At 35.8% G+C, this 16,573-nt stretch overlaps 1 long non-coding RNA gene across 1 annotated transcript; it reads right to left on the bottom strand.

Moving 5' to 3' along the window:
• Nucleotides 1-9,566: 9,566 nt before the first annotated feature.
• LOC109050988 lies at nt 9,567-12,368 on the bottom strand. Its single transcript, XR_002011300.2, has 3 exons — nt 12,251-12,368; nt 12,062-12,157; nt 9,567-10,664 (listed from the first exon to the last, which is right to left on the bottom strand). It is a non-coding gene; the product is annotated as an uncharacterized LOC109050988 (long non-coding RNA).
• Nucleotides 12,369-16,573: the final 4,205 nt, after the last annotated feature.

Genomic DNA, 16,573 nt, shown 5'->3' with positions numbered 1-16,573 from the left:
ATGGGCCTTTTTGGTGTATTTATAAGCTGGTCCTTTGCTGGTTTAGTTAGAGATGGGTCCTTTGTGGTTTATGTCTGGGTTTCCTTTGCTGAGTTTAGATGGGTCCTTTGGTTAGTGGTTTTAAGCTGGTCCTTTGCTGGTTTAGATGGTCCTTTGTGGTTTATGAGTCTGAGCTTTGCTGGTTTAGAGTGGCGTCCTATTTGTTGGTTAATTAACGAGCTGGTCCTTTGCTGGTTTTTAAGATGGTCCTTTGTTGGTTTATGCTGGTGGCTTGGCTCTGTGTTTTATTTTTTAAGCAGGTCACTTTGCTGGTTTGTTAAGCTGGTCCTTGTGCTTGTTGGTTAAGATGGTTTTCTTTGCCTGGTATATTAATGATGGGTCCTTTTGCTGGTTTTCATAGGATGGTTCTCTTCTTGGGTGGTTATGTTGGTCCTTTTGCTGGTGTTAAGCTGGTCCTTTGCTGGTTTTAAGATGGTACTTTGTTTGGTTTAAGATGGGTCCTTTGCTGGTTGGTTTTTTTTAAAATGGTGTCTTTGATGGTTTATGCTGGACTTTGCTGATGTTTAAGCTGGTTCCCTTTGCCTGTTTATGCTGGTCTATTTGCTGGTTAATGAGTGGTTCCTTTGCAGTTGCTGGTATTATGCAGTCCGGGTCAGTCGTGGTTGGCAAAGGCGGACTCTCTAGTCATGACACCCAGCGAAGCACAGGTGAGGCCAGCAAATAAACCTATGGCCAGAGGACTTTCAGCGATATAACCAGCTGCATCCCAGCATCACTACGACGATCACCTCAAATCCCCCAGTCACTACTAGGTGTCGACGTTCCGGTTTTTGTCTGCGGGCATGTCGGTGTTTCATCCCTGGGTCTTATCATCTAAGGCTAACTATCCCCCATCGTCCCTGCAAACATTTCAATTAGCTTCAAAAAGGTCCTTTCTAAAAGCTTTCCAATCTTCAGACAGTGACCTAAACAACACGGACCGCATCACGTTTTTTACAAATTTAAATATTGTTTTTCTCTGTGGTAAAAGTTGAACGTATACAGGAAACAACTTTCCCTACAATACACAGCCTTATCTGCAGAACAGCCATTTCAGAGATGGAAAAAATATCTATTATTCTCACCTATTTTTATTTCGGATATCTGTGATTAAACAATTTTGCTCTAGATCATTGTTAGAACTGTTGTTCATTCCACTAGGACGACAGTGATTTTTGGTTCAGAAATAGACCAATTTAGAGGTCACAGTTATTGTCACTTTGCTGCCCCCTGCGTGCATTACAGAGAAACAATGGGAACAAGTGGGTAAGAGAAAGGGAGTAACGTTGTGTAAATGTTTAAAATAGATGGAATAAGCAGAAAAAAAAAAAAAATATTGTTGTTCCTGTATTGATTTCAGAATTGGAAATGCAAATAATATTGTCATCAAAGATGTCTTTGAAGGCTAAAACGCAGGAGACGTTTAAATGGGACAAAAACTATGGATGAAATCTCTATGATTATCCTTACTTTTAAGCTTAAAATTGTGATTTAAACAATAGGTCTATATAATTTCCACATAGTGGACATATTGTTTTTTAGCCCTCCCTACAGTTAACAGCATAAAATACCATTTGAAACCTATAATATTTTACATAACATTTAGCTATTTTTTATCTCACAATTCACCCATTATATAGGTCCTGCCAACAAAAATGTCATCACTGTTTGCAAACACTGAAATTAGTCACAAATAAAAGCATTTAAAAATCTACTAACATGAGGGATGTGCGTGACCGACCGTTAAGTAGAGAGGTTTAGATCAACAGCGGGGTTTGAGTTACTCATCATTCAACATTTAACATGGTAAAAAATATTGATTTTATGTTATCTGTTGCTAGTATTTCAGCTGCAACAACAATGTGAACTTTTTATAATCATCGTTTTGGTCCAAAAACTTATAAAGGCATCCATTATGAAAAATAATGAGCAGAGTTTCTCTGCATAAAGATCCACAGCTGGCAGATCCAACATGCTACTTCTTTTCTCTCCAGTAAGGTAAGAAGATAAATTCAATGAATGTGGAGGATGTAACAAGATTATAGACAGGCCGATTCATCAACCGATTCATAAAACACTGATTCTTTATGAATGAATCATTGAATCATCTTCATTCAACCGATAGTTTAACGCTGATTCAATGCAGATACCTGATTCTGATTTTATTTTATTTCGAACTAGTGCAGAGCAAAATTAACAAAACAACTGGTAAAATCTGTATCAAAAATGTAAAGTTACTCAGTAATTTAACGCTTACCGCACCAGTGAAGAGTTATCTCGTCTTTTAGAATACAACGCTTCCTGACAAAGACAAATTTTTACCGGCTTTTCGTGTTTTTCAACTGGTCTATGTTCTACACTAGGGGCATCTTCTGAACGAGTACAAAACCTCCTGGACCCAAAACACACGTGAACAGGACCGAGAGGAAACGAGCAATCTCTTATGGTAAAACAGATGCATATTATTGTTTAAAAATAATTGCGATCATCAGCAGATAGACAGCATATCAAAATGATAACTGCATAATGTTACGGAGTAGTAAAATGTTATTATCCAGGCGAAATGGTATATGTTTGTGCAAGCTTTGGAGGTACTTGATGGAAGCGATTTACTGGATTTATGCTTTGATACAATCGTATACTGAATATTATCCAGATGTAGTTTTGGATAAAAATTTGATTTTCCTCACCTTTTTTGATCAAAACTATACATTTTATGAAAACCTACCTATATTCAAGTGTTGATGCATATAAAAAAAAAATTCTTTAAGCTAGAATAACACGGTTGTTTTGTTTAAAAGTAGAGGCTCTGATTCTTTATTTGTGTAGTTGCATATTCCAAATTCATCATAACAGCAAATGTAATGTAAGGCCATCAAATGTTAGTGAAAATCATCAAATTCGCTGGACGGTGTCTGGCAACTTTTTTTCAAAAAGCTGGAGGGACAGAGTTAACATTTTGTTTTAATGGAACTGTGTTAGCAAGGAATATCATCTCACGTCAAGATCATTTTTCCGAATATCAGAGACAAGTGGGAATCGTCTGACTCGGGGAACCTAGCAAACTATTTTCCCTCTAGTCTGAGGGCGTGAGAGAAGTCAGCTATTTGGGAGGGAAATTTTTAAGATACCAGCTTCCTGTAGCTTTCTGAAGGAGGAAAACTCCCTGAGATCAAAGCTAAATTGGCCTCTCTGAAAGATCTCCTTTATGAGACGGATTGCCGTCTGGCCCTGTTTTTCCTCTAAAAGGGGAGTGATGTTACTCTTTATTTACCTCTTTCTGTAAGTGAAATGTGGCCGGGAACAAGCCAAATGAAGAGATAGTCACCTTTTAAAAGCATACCCCTCCTCTCAGCGGTCTGACCCCCAGTCCCGCCTGCAGGGCCGATGAAAGATTTCCCATCCTCTCCTTTCCCCTGCTTCCATCGCCGCACGCAACTCGCGGGATATACCTGAGGTGTGGAGACCAGGGTCGGGGAAGACCGATATAAGTGGCTAGTGAGACAAAAGAGGACAGGGAGCTGTTGTTTTCAAGATATATATAACCACGGCCAGCTTTAATCAGATGGGTTATTTTCATACAATGATAATTTGATGTTTTTTATGTTTTTTTTTAAATACCGACTTTTTTTGGGGGGTTTTTTGGATGAATATATTGTTAAATTAACCAGTCATTTGAACAACGTTTAACTGTACCGTTTACATAGTTTTGTTCAGTAATAAAAATCTAATTAGAAAAAAAACAACTCTTTTTTCTGTTACAAGGTAAATTAATAGCTTTTTCACAATATTTTACTTTAAACATTACATGTAATTAATTTAAGAATATATTTAATTTTGATGTTTAGATAAGACAATTGTACAGTTAATTTAGTTGTACTTTTCTGACAAAGATATGCAAACAAATACATACAAATACATTTTAATATCACATTGGTCTAATACACTATCTATCTAACCTATAATTAGAGTGATTCTAATATATATAATATATAATTATCTCTTATATATATATATTTAGGTTCCTCTTAAATGCATTACAATGGGCGGGTTTATACATCTGAGTGCTAATAATTTTCCTCAAGTTGATGAAAAATTTGTTCTGAACACCTGTTGTATTTCTATAGCTGTGAGACCTGTGAGAGGTTCAAAAGCGGGGTTCTCCACAGAGCGGACTGAATTAGGTTGTGGATCTCCGCCAGCGCTGCGTGTCTCAGTGATTTATGCTGGTCTCTAAAATCAAAACATGAGTGCGGAGAGGCTTGGGGCTTGTCTTTGCGAGCAACCTGCAGGCTGCTTTCTTCTGCCTGCCTCTTTAAGGCTTTTGAGGCAGTACGCAATGTTTTAAGCCTTTTCAGTCATTGAAAACAGCAAAGCTGTTACTTGACGGGCTTTCTTTCTCGCTCATCCAAACAGCCTTCATCGCATGGTAATCCTCGATCCTGCAAGTGTGCTGATGTAGCAGAGATGCAACCACTGCCTTACATTCCTTACAGCTGACTTCACCTCAGACTTTAACAAACAAAAACAAAATCACACATCTCCGTGGCACTCCCTCAGTGTCGCTGATCTTCATCCTGAGATGTCATAAGGTCACAATTTACACCCCCCCGACACACACAAAAAAAGTTTTGCTTGTTAGGGTATCAATAGTTAGCTTAGAAACATGCAAATGGTGAACCTTTCATGAGCACACAGGACCAACAGAGTTAATATCAAAGAATAGTATCATACATCAATCACTGTAACCATGGTACAGACCACATAACCGTTTGTTCAAAAGGTTTTAGCTAATCTTAGCTCTCCTTTTTCTGCATTGATTTTCTTTTTCCCTATACAGGCCATCCTCATCAGTGATCACTTTGACTTTGAGTGTCCTATTAAATGGCTTTTAGCGGTACAGCTGATGTTCTTTTAAGGACTTGGTCAAAAGGAGTTAAATGAGTAAATGAGACATTTGACCTAATAGAAACTTAGATTTAATAGTGTGTGGGGAATAGGCATTTTTTAGCCTGTAGGTTCCAAGTGTGAATGTGTTTAGTGAATAAAAATATTTGAATGGTCCAATGTCAGGAAAAAAAAAAAATGGTTGTTGCTCATGGTCCCTTCTTGAATCTGTTTTCTGAGACCTATATGCTGCTGCTTTTTTTCCACAAAGCATTCACTGTAACCCCTGTCTTGCCTGCAATAACTGCAATGAATATCATCTGCTGACCTTTAAAACAGCTTATTTTTTTGTACCAGCTGTGGTTCTTCTTTCATGGTTACCGCTCTGTCCCATTTGGCATGATACATTGATTTACAATGAATACCAGGATGTGGTTTAAAGGAAACATGTAGTGGGGGAGGGGGAGGTACAGTAGGGTTGGGGGCCCCTCTTTTTTTGATTTTTCTGATAATCTTATTTTTATGTCACAGCAATATAAACAGTAGCTTGTAATGTTACCCTTCTACATTCATATACCCTTTATTCGGGGTTTTATCTCTAGCGAGCCTTATTTAAATTGAATAATAATATTTTCATCGCTTCTTGTGTCCACATCCACAAAGCAGAAGTACAGCAGAAAAGAGGAAGTATACCCCGTATATCCTCCCACATGAAAAGCCTCAAGTGATGAGGCCTTTGTGTAGTCTACAATACTCTATTATGTGGGCTAGACTCTCAGAACTTCACTTAAGGACAACTCTTACAACAGGTTTGTTTTTTACTATGTTTTCACCAAACAATTTTTTTTGGGAAAAAATAACTTGTAAATTTACCAGAAAAAAGGTTGTGTTTTTGTTGTAATAAAAAGCTGTTTCTTTTTTTCTGTCCAATGCTGGAGGTTATAAATGGGACCGAAACGATCTCGTCCACATGATGTGAACTCAGATTTCCTTTTCTTTCTTTAGAAAATAACCCAATGATACCATTACTGTGATGAACGTCATGAACGGTTGGCTTAGAGCTCAGAACAGTGATGAAAAATGAATTCATTACATGTATTGAAAAATCCTTTCAGGTAATAATTTCAACCTCTCTAGTGTCGTTAAGAAGATGGAGAAAGACCTTATTCTGAGTGCAATTGCTCTGGTCCCGGGTAAAAAGGCTTTTCCATGCTGTGGAATTTTACTGTGGAGAAAATGAAGTCATTCAGTTTACATAGTGCAAGGTAGAGATTCTTTCACTTGAATTTATTTATCTATCTCACCTGAGGTCATTCTTATTGAGCTTCCATAGATAGTAAAGTTGGGAATGGTGTTGATAAAAGTGGTGCTTAGCGAATTAAAACTTTCACACATTTTAGTTCTTTGCTTCTGTTTGTTGTCTTAGTCAACTTCATGAAGTGCTTTCTATGCTATTTTTTAAAGGGTACACTATGTTAATGCTTTTCCTCTACTGTCTGTATCAAACTTAAAATAATTGAAATTTAATAACAACTAATATTTTTAAGGTCTTTAGGACCCTAAGTCTTTAGACCTTAATGGTTTAAAAGATCCTTAGAGTTTAAATCTGTTCCAAACGTTTTGAGCTTGTACTTGTGTTGTATATAAAGAACAACTTCAGAACACTTTCTTATGTCATGCATGGAAGTTTTTAACACTAACACAACACACAATCCCCACCCCCCCCCTCACACACACACATACTCTTTGGCTGTTTCGCTTTCCAAAAATCCACACTGACTGTTGCATGGCAACTTGGTTCTTCGTCGGCGTTTTTGAATCCATGTAAATTTCTGCAATTCAGCAAATGAATATCTTAATGCAATATCTTTACTTATTTTTTGTTGCTTTTTTTAAAATTAAACGATATGAACTAAGAAAAGTGGGATAAATAGCAATTAAATAATATATAAATATAGTATATAGCAAGTAAACAGTATATAAATAGTAATTAAAATATTCATTTAAAATGTAGGTCCTAAATATATTTGGCAACATACTGTTTTTAAAAGCCTTGCACAGAATAACCGTTTATAGTTACTTTGTGTTTTTCAGCGCCTCCAGCCCAAACCCAAATATCACCATCAAGTTCTAGCTGCTCAAGTTCAAAACTACCAAAAGTTGTCAATTACTGAGACAAATCAACAGGGGCGGTGTGGACAAAATAGTTGTGAAAACATTCATCTCAGGCAAGCTCTTCCACGTTTATCGGTTGAAGAAGGGCCCCCCTGAAGATCTCTCTCAGAAAATTTCTGAGGCAATGGATTATAATGAAGACTATAATCTCTTAATGAATAACTGTTTGCATTTTGCACTTAAAGTTCTGGGGGTAGGCAAATAAAAGTTTTATTACTTTCATAAGTGAGTATGTGCTTGATCTCTGAAAAAATATTAAATGCAAATGTTTCTTCTGTGCGCGTTTTCACGCAGGGGCCCATGCCAGAAAGGTATGCTGCAATATTTCTTCATTTAACATTTAATATTTTACATTAGTTTATCTTTTTTCTTATTCTATATCAAAATTCTAATAATAATATTATAATATTTATATATTTTAAAATATACATAAAACAATTGATTTATGATCTCTTTTGCAGCCCACCACAGGGATACAGGTGACTAAATTTTCTTTCATTTCTGTCTTGGATTAAAATGTATTTAAAACTCCTTTTAACTATATTTTGTGATACAGCATTTTCTGACTGATTCGTTTTTCTCCCCGGAATTTAGATGTGACACAAGACATCAGTATGGATGAATATACTAATTTTGGTGAATTAACAGGAAAGAAATTTTAATGAAAATACTTTTGTTTTGATTGTTTTGATCTCAAAAGATTTTAGAATGCAAAAATAGATTATATAGAACATATGCTTGATTTATATTAATTGAATAAAAATATTTAATATATAGAGATTTAAGAGTGACAGTTTGTTTTGAAAACGTTCTATCATTTCATCCTTATAAGTATGTACTGTATGCACCAGAATATCAGTGTTGCCCAGGTGCTGTGTTTGTCTTGTGCTGTTGAGTTTAATGTCTGTTTTAGATTTTGATGTCATTGGGAATTAGATTTGATGTCATGGGAACACAAAAGTAACCTAACCATTGTTAGCGCCATTCTACATAAAATATTCTCAGATGAGCTCATCTTATGACAAAGGCAGAACTGCTTATCACCCCAACCAGTCAAATAATCAACAGTGTGACTTTGCAACTCAAGATTGTGCTCCATTTTTGAGTGAAATGGAATACAGAACAGGAAAAAATACAGGGCGGGGCTTGATTTTAGCATGTTGTCTCGTTCAAAGCTGAGCGAACTCATTATATTTTGATTTCAGATTATGAAATCTTTTTTTTTTTTCATAAATAATGTGCATTGTTAACAATAACAAACATTAAGAACGTGAGTAGGATCAATTTAGTTTTTATGTTATGTTTTATGTTATGTTGTGTTTTACTATTGGTGTCACCTTTTTATGTTGGTTTCACCTGTCTTTTTTATTACATATCTATAAAAGAGATGAAAAAATATCTAACAATTAATCTATAGTTAGATTAGTTTGACATAAAATTGAATAAATAGCAAAGAAAGATGAAAAATAAGTCAAGGTGTTGTTCGCTTTCTCATTACCTGAAGGGAGAACATCAGCTTGTGGCAAGACCCTCGGAAAACCAAGATGCTGATTATGTTATATACAGTTTACAGATTGTGAGTATTAAACACTAAATATTTTCTTTACCATTTTTCATCTGCATGATGTTACAGGTCTCTGGTAGGTGAGATTTTCTCTAAAATAATACAGGAGGAGTATTAAAAAAGACTCAATAAAATAAAAATCAGCACCTTTATAAGGCATCCTTATTAAGAACAAAGTGTTTGTCTTGATAACAGGCACCCACAAAGAGTTTAAAATAAAATAAAATGATCCTTCGGATACTAAAAGATTAAAAACGTATTCTAAGGACTTATTCTAAAAACTGAAGGACATAAAAATGTTATATTGTTGTCTTTACACTTTCAAATGTTTTACAGTGTCTCAAATCAAACTGATTATAAGCAGATATACAATGTGGTTCAAAAGATCACTAGTGATAATGCATAACATTTCTTTTTTTCAAAGCTTTCTGATATGTAATCATGTTCTTCTCGATTGGACTTCCAAAATTTCATGCATTTTTACACAGTACTGAATTAAAAAAAATATGTTCAATTATACAGTTATAGCAACATGTTAGCAGGTCACATTTTGGGCTTTATGGCACAAACGCTCATTCTGAGTGATTCCAGCAGGAAGGAAATGGAAGCCTTTAATGGGGTTTAAATAGGTCTAATGGAGATTAATTGGTTGTGTGTGTGATGAGGTGTACCTTTAGACTACTCTTGATGAAATGTTCTGGTACAGAGTCAAACACCTTGACTGTAATTCTGCCCTGTCAAGCAGTGGTAAGTAATGAGAAGCTTCAAAATCATTTTAAAATCTGACTGATGAGCCATGTTAAGAGCCATTGTACAAAATAGGGGAAAACATATGTTTATAAATCCTCTGTATCAGTACTTAGCAATGTTACCCCAGGAAGTTGTTAATAATTTAGCTTGGTACAATAATATTATGATTTTATTAAGATTTTGTTTTAACACATGGGCTCTCATGGTTTATTCCTTCATTTCTAAATGGGTTGTGACCAGATTTTTATGCAGGTAAACATTCAAAAACACATGTATTTTTGCTGTACACCAAACTCTGCTGAACTAATGTGACTCATTCTTGTTAACAGCACAGATGACAGTTGCTCCTCCTGTCCAATCCATCATCACTCACCACCACCAGACCTTATCATAAAACACACACATTCACACGCAAGTCCACCCACACACAGACCCTCATTTGGTTTCACTTTTTTGATTGCAACCAGGAATGAGTGGCACGTCCACAGACACACCCGGCGAGACGCTTCAAGCCGCAGCTCGCAGGTCCTTTTATCTCAAATGTGTGTGTTGTGTATGTGTGTTTTATATCTCCTTTCCTCTTCACCGCATCAGCGGTATTCATTGCATCCAGACACGGTCAAATTGGATCCTACCAAACCGGATGACCCAGGAAGAACAAAGAAAGACCAAATACCAGCAGATTCCTGGAGTTCACACTGGTGCATCTCTGCCAGGAGATACTTTATCACTTCATAGAGATCTGACTAAAGTTTTGCTTTGTAGTGAGTCCTCTTTGCTTTCAGGTTCATGTACAGTATGTTGGCCCCAAAGGGAAAGTGTTTCATTTCCAGGTTTGCATTATTCCCAAATGTTTCCAGGGGGCAGAATCAGAGAAAACGGGTGCAGAATTCCACAAACGTGCCGGATGGGCCGTCCACATAGGAGTTTTTAACCCTTCAGGCGATGCGGTTAAGAAAAGCATGGATTTTCCATACTCTGTGAGACCGCCTGGTTATTTCCGCAGTTCTCCTCATGGGAATTGTGTGGAGAATTTTTATTCTTTTGTTTTGGCTGGAATTTCAAAGCACAAACATGTGGTAGTCATTCCAGCACGGGCTCGGAAGTTCACTGTCCTAATAACGGGCAGTTAAGACAAACAAACCCCTAGAGTAATGAAAGAAACCAGCCGTCCACTTAAACTGGGGCCAAGATTCATTTTCCAGTCAGGACGGAGAATTAGTGGAGCTGACAGCCAGCAGTGGTGAGTCTGAACAGGAATATGAAAGATAAATTTGATGGAAAACAATACGATTATAAAAATATATTTCCTTTGAAGAATAAAAACGTGACAAAATTCCCCCAAAATAAAAGTATCTTGCCTGCACTCTTGTCACTTGACTTCAAAATATTATGTTTTATTCTGTGTGGCAAAAAAAAATAAATAAATAATAAAATAAAATCTGAAAGTGTGGTTCTCTAATTAATCAATTAGCGTTCATTTTTATAAAGTTAAAAAAACTTCAGTCAAGTGAAAAACATCTTTTTAAGCACCTGTCATCTTGCTCTGTGTGTGTGTGTATGTATGGATGTATGTATAAAGGTACTGCGCATGCGCATTGTTACTCAAGCACAGTGTTTCACCACCTGCCCCGTTTAATCAGACAGTGCCACAGCAAAAATAAATATTTTACCGAGTTTTGAGCCTACGGTCTAAACTAAATGTGATTTAATAAAAGACATGTTTATCTGCCCAAATAGGTCTAGCCGTCTAGCCGATATTACAACGCGAATATTGTAGTCCAAATTATGAATAAATGACTCTCATGGGCTGATTCTTTTTAGTGAATCAAAACACACCGCACAATCAGATTAGCTCGATTTATGAACAAATGACTCATATGAGCCGGTTCTTGTCAATGACACAATTTACAGCGCGACTAGTCTAATCCAATTCACAAATAAATAATTGTTATGAACAGGTTCTTTTTAGTGAGTTAAAATATACCTTACAGCTAGTTTAGTCCGATTCGGGATCAAATGACTCACATGATGAGCCGGTTGTTGTCAATGACTCAAAAACATACTAGTGTAATTCGATTCACGAACAAATGACTCTTATGAGCTGATTCTTTTTAGTTTATCAAAAATCTATGCAAACTGTCCGATTCACGAACTTATGACTCGTATGAGCCGGTTTTTGTCAATGAAGTAAAAACACCGCGCAACTGTCTCATGCGAGCTACTGTAGATCTTTTATGGAATGATTTAAAAAGAGTCACAAGCTACAGAGTCACTCCTGTAAGAGAAACCATGCTTATACCATGCTTATAAGTTGTGAGGAGCTTTGAAAACTTTTCATACCTAAACAATTGCAGTGTATTACAGTCTATTACAATCTGAATACTAATTCACATTACAAATCCACTGTTTCAAAGGTCTGTAAGTCAAAAATTTGGATCATTATGAATTATAAAATGATTTGAGAAGTGCCCGCAGTATACCATTTTGAATGTACCCCAATCCATCATAATGCATACATGTAAGAGAATAATATTTACACCGAACATAAGGATTTTTCTTAACAAGAATGCTTTTGTGAGAGGATATAGAGACATCAGTCCAGCTACAGGAGGTCAAAGACAGTCAGTGAATTGATATGCTTACATGCAAAATCTGATTGCTCTGGGATGTTTTGAAGCCTTCATTAACGGCTGTATGCCACGATCAAGCTTCCAGATGGAGAGATTTGGCATCAGATCTCTAAAGAGAGAAAGACAGACAAAAACACTCTCTCAAGATCCACACACTTACATACATACAAAAATCGCTTAGTTATGACAAGGCTGTCCAAACCCTAAAGTCATTCTCTCTCAGCAGTGGTCTCCAACTCCACCATTAAAATTCCCCGAGCGGCTTCAGCGCAGTTCCTCTTCCACCGTGACCACGAGTAGCCCCACTTTCTCTAGCTGTGACGTCAAGGGAAGTGGGACAGAGGAATTCTGGGTAAAGGGAGAGATGCCTGAACCACTGTGGTATTTACACGCTCACACATCCAGCTCTTGTCTCGCACACACATAAGAAGATGTCCACAAAACACAGCCCTGTGTGTTTCAGTTGGAAGAACTGAGTTTGGATTTTGAAGACGGAGTTCTTGTCCAACTGTGATCCATTTTGGAGTGTCTAAACACAAAAGTTTGACATGTTCTTGCAGTCTGATGTGCTCTTGGCAGACGCTGCAGGGACACACCACAGAGTTTCTGAATTACACTAGCCCTCTGTCTTTGTTTTGACATTAAGGGAAATAGTTCATCCAAAAAATGAAAGTCCATGAAAACATTTACTCACACTCATGTTGTTCCAAAGTTGTATGTCTTTGTTTTGTTTGTGGAGCACAAAGGGAGTTTTGAAGAATATTTACAGTTCTTTTCCATAAGACTGTCAACTCCAAAAAGTACCATAAAAGTAGTCCATATACAGTATATACTCAAAAGATTTTTTGTGGATAGTTTTATTCAGTAAGGACAGATTATTGATTCAATTGATCAAAAGTGACAGTAAAGACGTTAATAAAATTACAAAAGATTTCTATTTCAAATAAATGCTGCTTTTTTGAATGTTCTAATAATCAAAAAATCCTGAAAAGATAAACGTATCACAGTTCCCACAAAAATATTAAACTTAACATTGACAATAATAAGAAATATTTCTTGAGAAGCAAATAGGAATGATTTCTGAAGGATCATGTGACACTGAAGACTGAAATAATGATGCTGACAATTCAGCTTTGCACACTTTAAAATACATTCAAATAAAAAACCTTTTTATTTTGACTTACAATATTCTATTGGCAGATCTTTCAGTTTAAATGAAGCATGAACAATTGATTTGATTAATTTAAATTTAATTTAAGCCGTTCTGGAGTGTGCAATCGAAGTCAAATCCTGCTGTCAAATCCATGCAGCTGTCTGCAAATTTCCTTTAGTGTGAATGAAATAATGTAAACCTGATGCATGTATTTTTGCAAACAGGTTTGTTTCCTGTCGTAGTGACATGTGTGAAACAGTTTTTCTGCCTGTTAGTTTGATAGCATGTACAGTGATTAATGTTGCATGTCTGTTTGTGCGTGTGTAACAGTCATTTGACCTTCTGACCTAACCTATCTTTCCTAATGTACATGGTTGTCAAATTTCCCCATTAACTGTAGCCAGTCTGATTCCCACCTAATAGACCAATGTGACCAGAACAGCTGATAGAAGATCTCTTAAGCCATGGAGGGAAATGGACCGTAAATCTGGGTGGTGGGTAAACCGCTCAATGCCCGTTTACTCAGGTGGGTCCATTATCACGTGAAGCATCAAACCTCCCAACTTAACCACACAATGGGAAAAAGACAGATATCAGCCAGAAAACCACAATGAGTGAACCAAGTCGGAGACAGGAAGGACACAATCCCTTCCCCAGAACCCTAAAACACTTGAGATACGGGGTGAGATGGATTTCCACAACACAAAGAGGTGTACATTTTGGCAGTCCTGAGCAAACAGTTAAAGTCTCTTCTTATCTGTGCTTCACCGTTCAGACTGCGAATGTCAGTCAGCCACTTTAAAGTCAAATCAATGCCTGGAGCCAAGCTAGTGAACTACAGCCTCAACCAGTGTTTCAAACACACTTGTGAACGCTCATACATTTATCTGCTGCCAAATCGTCAAGTACATCCTTTGGTACAGTCTGTTTCTCCATCATTAATTTTGCGTTAACGTTTGAGTCTTGCCAAGAATGTGCCATTCTCAAAGATAAATGTTTCTTACACTATGGCTGCGTCCCAATTTGTACACTTCTGCTATGGGCTACTACATACTTTGCTAGTGATGGGAAAATAAAAGCTTTTTGGAGTTTGTATTGTCATGTGCTGTGTGTGTTTGCATGATGTAGCAACTAAAAAAATTAAAAGGGGAAACTTTATTTTAAGGTCCAATTATCAGCATTAACAAACCATTTACTCTGACTTTTGCCTCAATAAACTCCTAATTTGCTGCTTATTAATAGTAAGGTAGTTATGTTTCATTATTGGGTAGGATTAGGGATGTAGAAAATGATCATGCAGCAAATGTGTTTTATAAGTACTAATAAACAGCCAATATGTTAATAATAGGCATGTTAATAAGCAACCAGTTAATAGTGAGAACTGGCCCTATAAAGTGTTACCATTATTATAATATTTTATATATTATATTAATAATACATTTACTGTATAAAATTTACATATATATGTATGTATATATAAAATTTAATATTTTGCATGTTTTCTGCCTGGTTCTTGACACCACATACAGGACTGAATTTTATATAAATATGAACATTTTTAAATGTTCTATATTTATGCGTATGACAAGGGTCTATATATATATATGTGTGTGTGAGTTGTGTGTGTGTGTGTGTGTGTGTGTGTATAATATCTATATAATATATATATATATATAGATATATATATATAGATATATATATATACGCACACATACACACACACACACACACACATTTTCCATCTGCTTTTTGAAACACATACAGGACTTTATTCAGTTTGAAGCTTCATTGAGTTTTTCTCATAAATACATGGTCCTTATCCATATGTATACAGTTTTTCCCCGTGTTGACTATGAATTCTCCTCCTTCGATTGACTGGGGATTTATTTTTAAAAAGCCTCTGGAGGGAGGGTTTGCCGGTTTCCCGAATTTGAAACATTTGAGGTATCCGAGATTCTTGGACTGAATCTGGTCTGGTTTAAAGGAATTGCCGGCTGGCTCATGCCTTTCAGTTTCTAATGGCTCACAGATGGGCTCTGCTGGACCCCTTTGGGCCACTCAAACTGGGTCACCCTACAACACATTAGCTTCTTGATCTCATTGTGTAATTTACTCAGACTGGTGAACAAAGACTGTTACTGTATATACTCTAATACAGAACATTGTATTGGATGGCTGTATTCTCAAGCTAATTTTGGTTATGTTTTAAATGTAATACCAGCTTACTACTAACTATTTTTATTTAAAATAATTGTATGTGAACCAATACGTAGTACAGTGATCTGTCAGATCACATATTTTTCTTTAAGATTAGCAGATGAAAAATCACAGCTGATATTGTGGTTTATACATTTCTTTTTTATTATTGTTTGTATGAAATACAAAACAATGTGGTTCATATATCACACTGTAAATCAAAGGTGAAGTCAAGTGCATTGCATTGCACTTTGGGATACAGTATCCAGAAAAATATGTAATTACATATACCTCTTCTGCATAGAACAATATGGAAAAATAGTAATAATAAATGTGTGTAGAATGTTGTATTCCAAAATGCAGTGCACTTGGCATGACCTTTTGTTTCTTGTGTCATGGATGAACCAAAAGTAGTATCACTTGTGCTATTTAATGTCTAATTATTTTATTATGATTAGATAGTGAAATGCTAACACATTTTTACACAAGTTTTAATGTAAAAATGAAAAATAGCTTACTCTTTCACTTACTAGTTTTTAAAAGATAGTTGGCTAGTATTCAATTCAAAACAATGCAATGTTTCTCCATTGACAGCTTCAAAAAAATAGTTATAATTTTTTTGTCTTTTAATTATTAATTTATACAAGATAATAGAATAATTTTATTATGTTATGTTTAATTTTTTTGTTTAGTTAAGTGACATGTAATGTTCAGGTGAGGTGATTGGCTTAATCCACAATGGAAATGTTTGCAAAGAGTCATGGCAAAAGTATATGGGTATTATATGCCAACATTTGCATTTTGTCCACAGTAAACTTACTGTATATCCATAAATACAACAGTAAATTACACTGTTCTGACATTGCTTTAAACCCTCGTTTAACATTCTGTCTGATTTAACCATTAACCTGACATCTGCCAAAGCAAGACATATTATGTAATATTGTTTTATGATTACTCTGTATAGTATATTAACTTCCCACACTAACAAGGAAGTTTTGGTGTGGCTATTTGTGTCATTAAATGTTTCCAACTTGTTTAATACTAAATATGCACATTTTAATGCTCTTTCTGTATTTTAGCTTTATTTTTTAATTATATTGGATATTTGTAGATAGGCATAATTTCCTTTCTAAGAAGCACTTGTACTGTCATGATCTTATAAGGCATATAATG

The sequence above is a fragment of the Cyprinus carpio genome, chromosome A25, assembly GCF_018340385.1.
Source record: "Cyprinus carpio isolate SPL01 chromosome A25, ASM1834038v1, whole genome shotgun sequence".
NCBI lineage: Eukaryota > Metazoa > Chordata > Actinopteri > Cypriniformes > Cyprinidae > Cyprinus > Cyprinus carpio.
The sequence above is the reverse complement of the archived record's forward strand: the minus strand, read 5'-3'. Positions and strand labels throughout refer to the sequence as shown.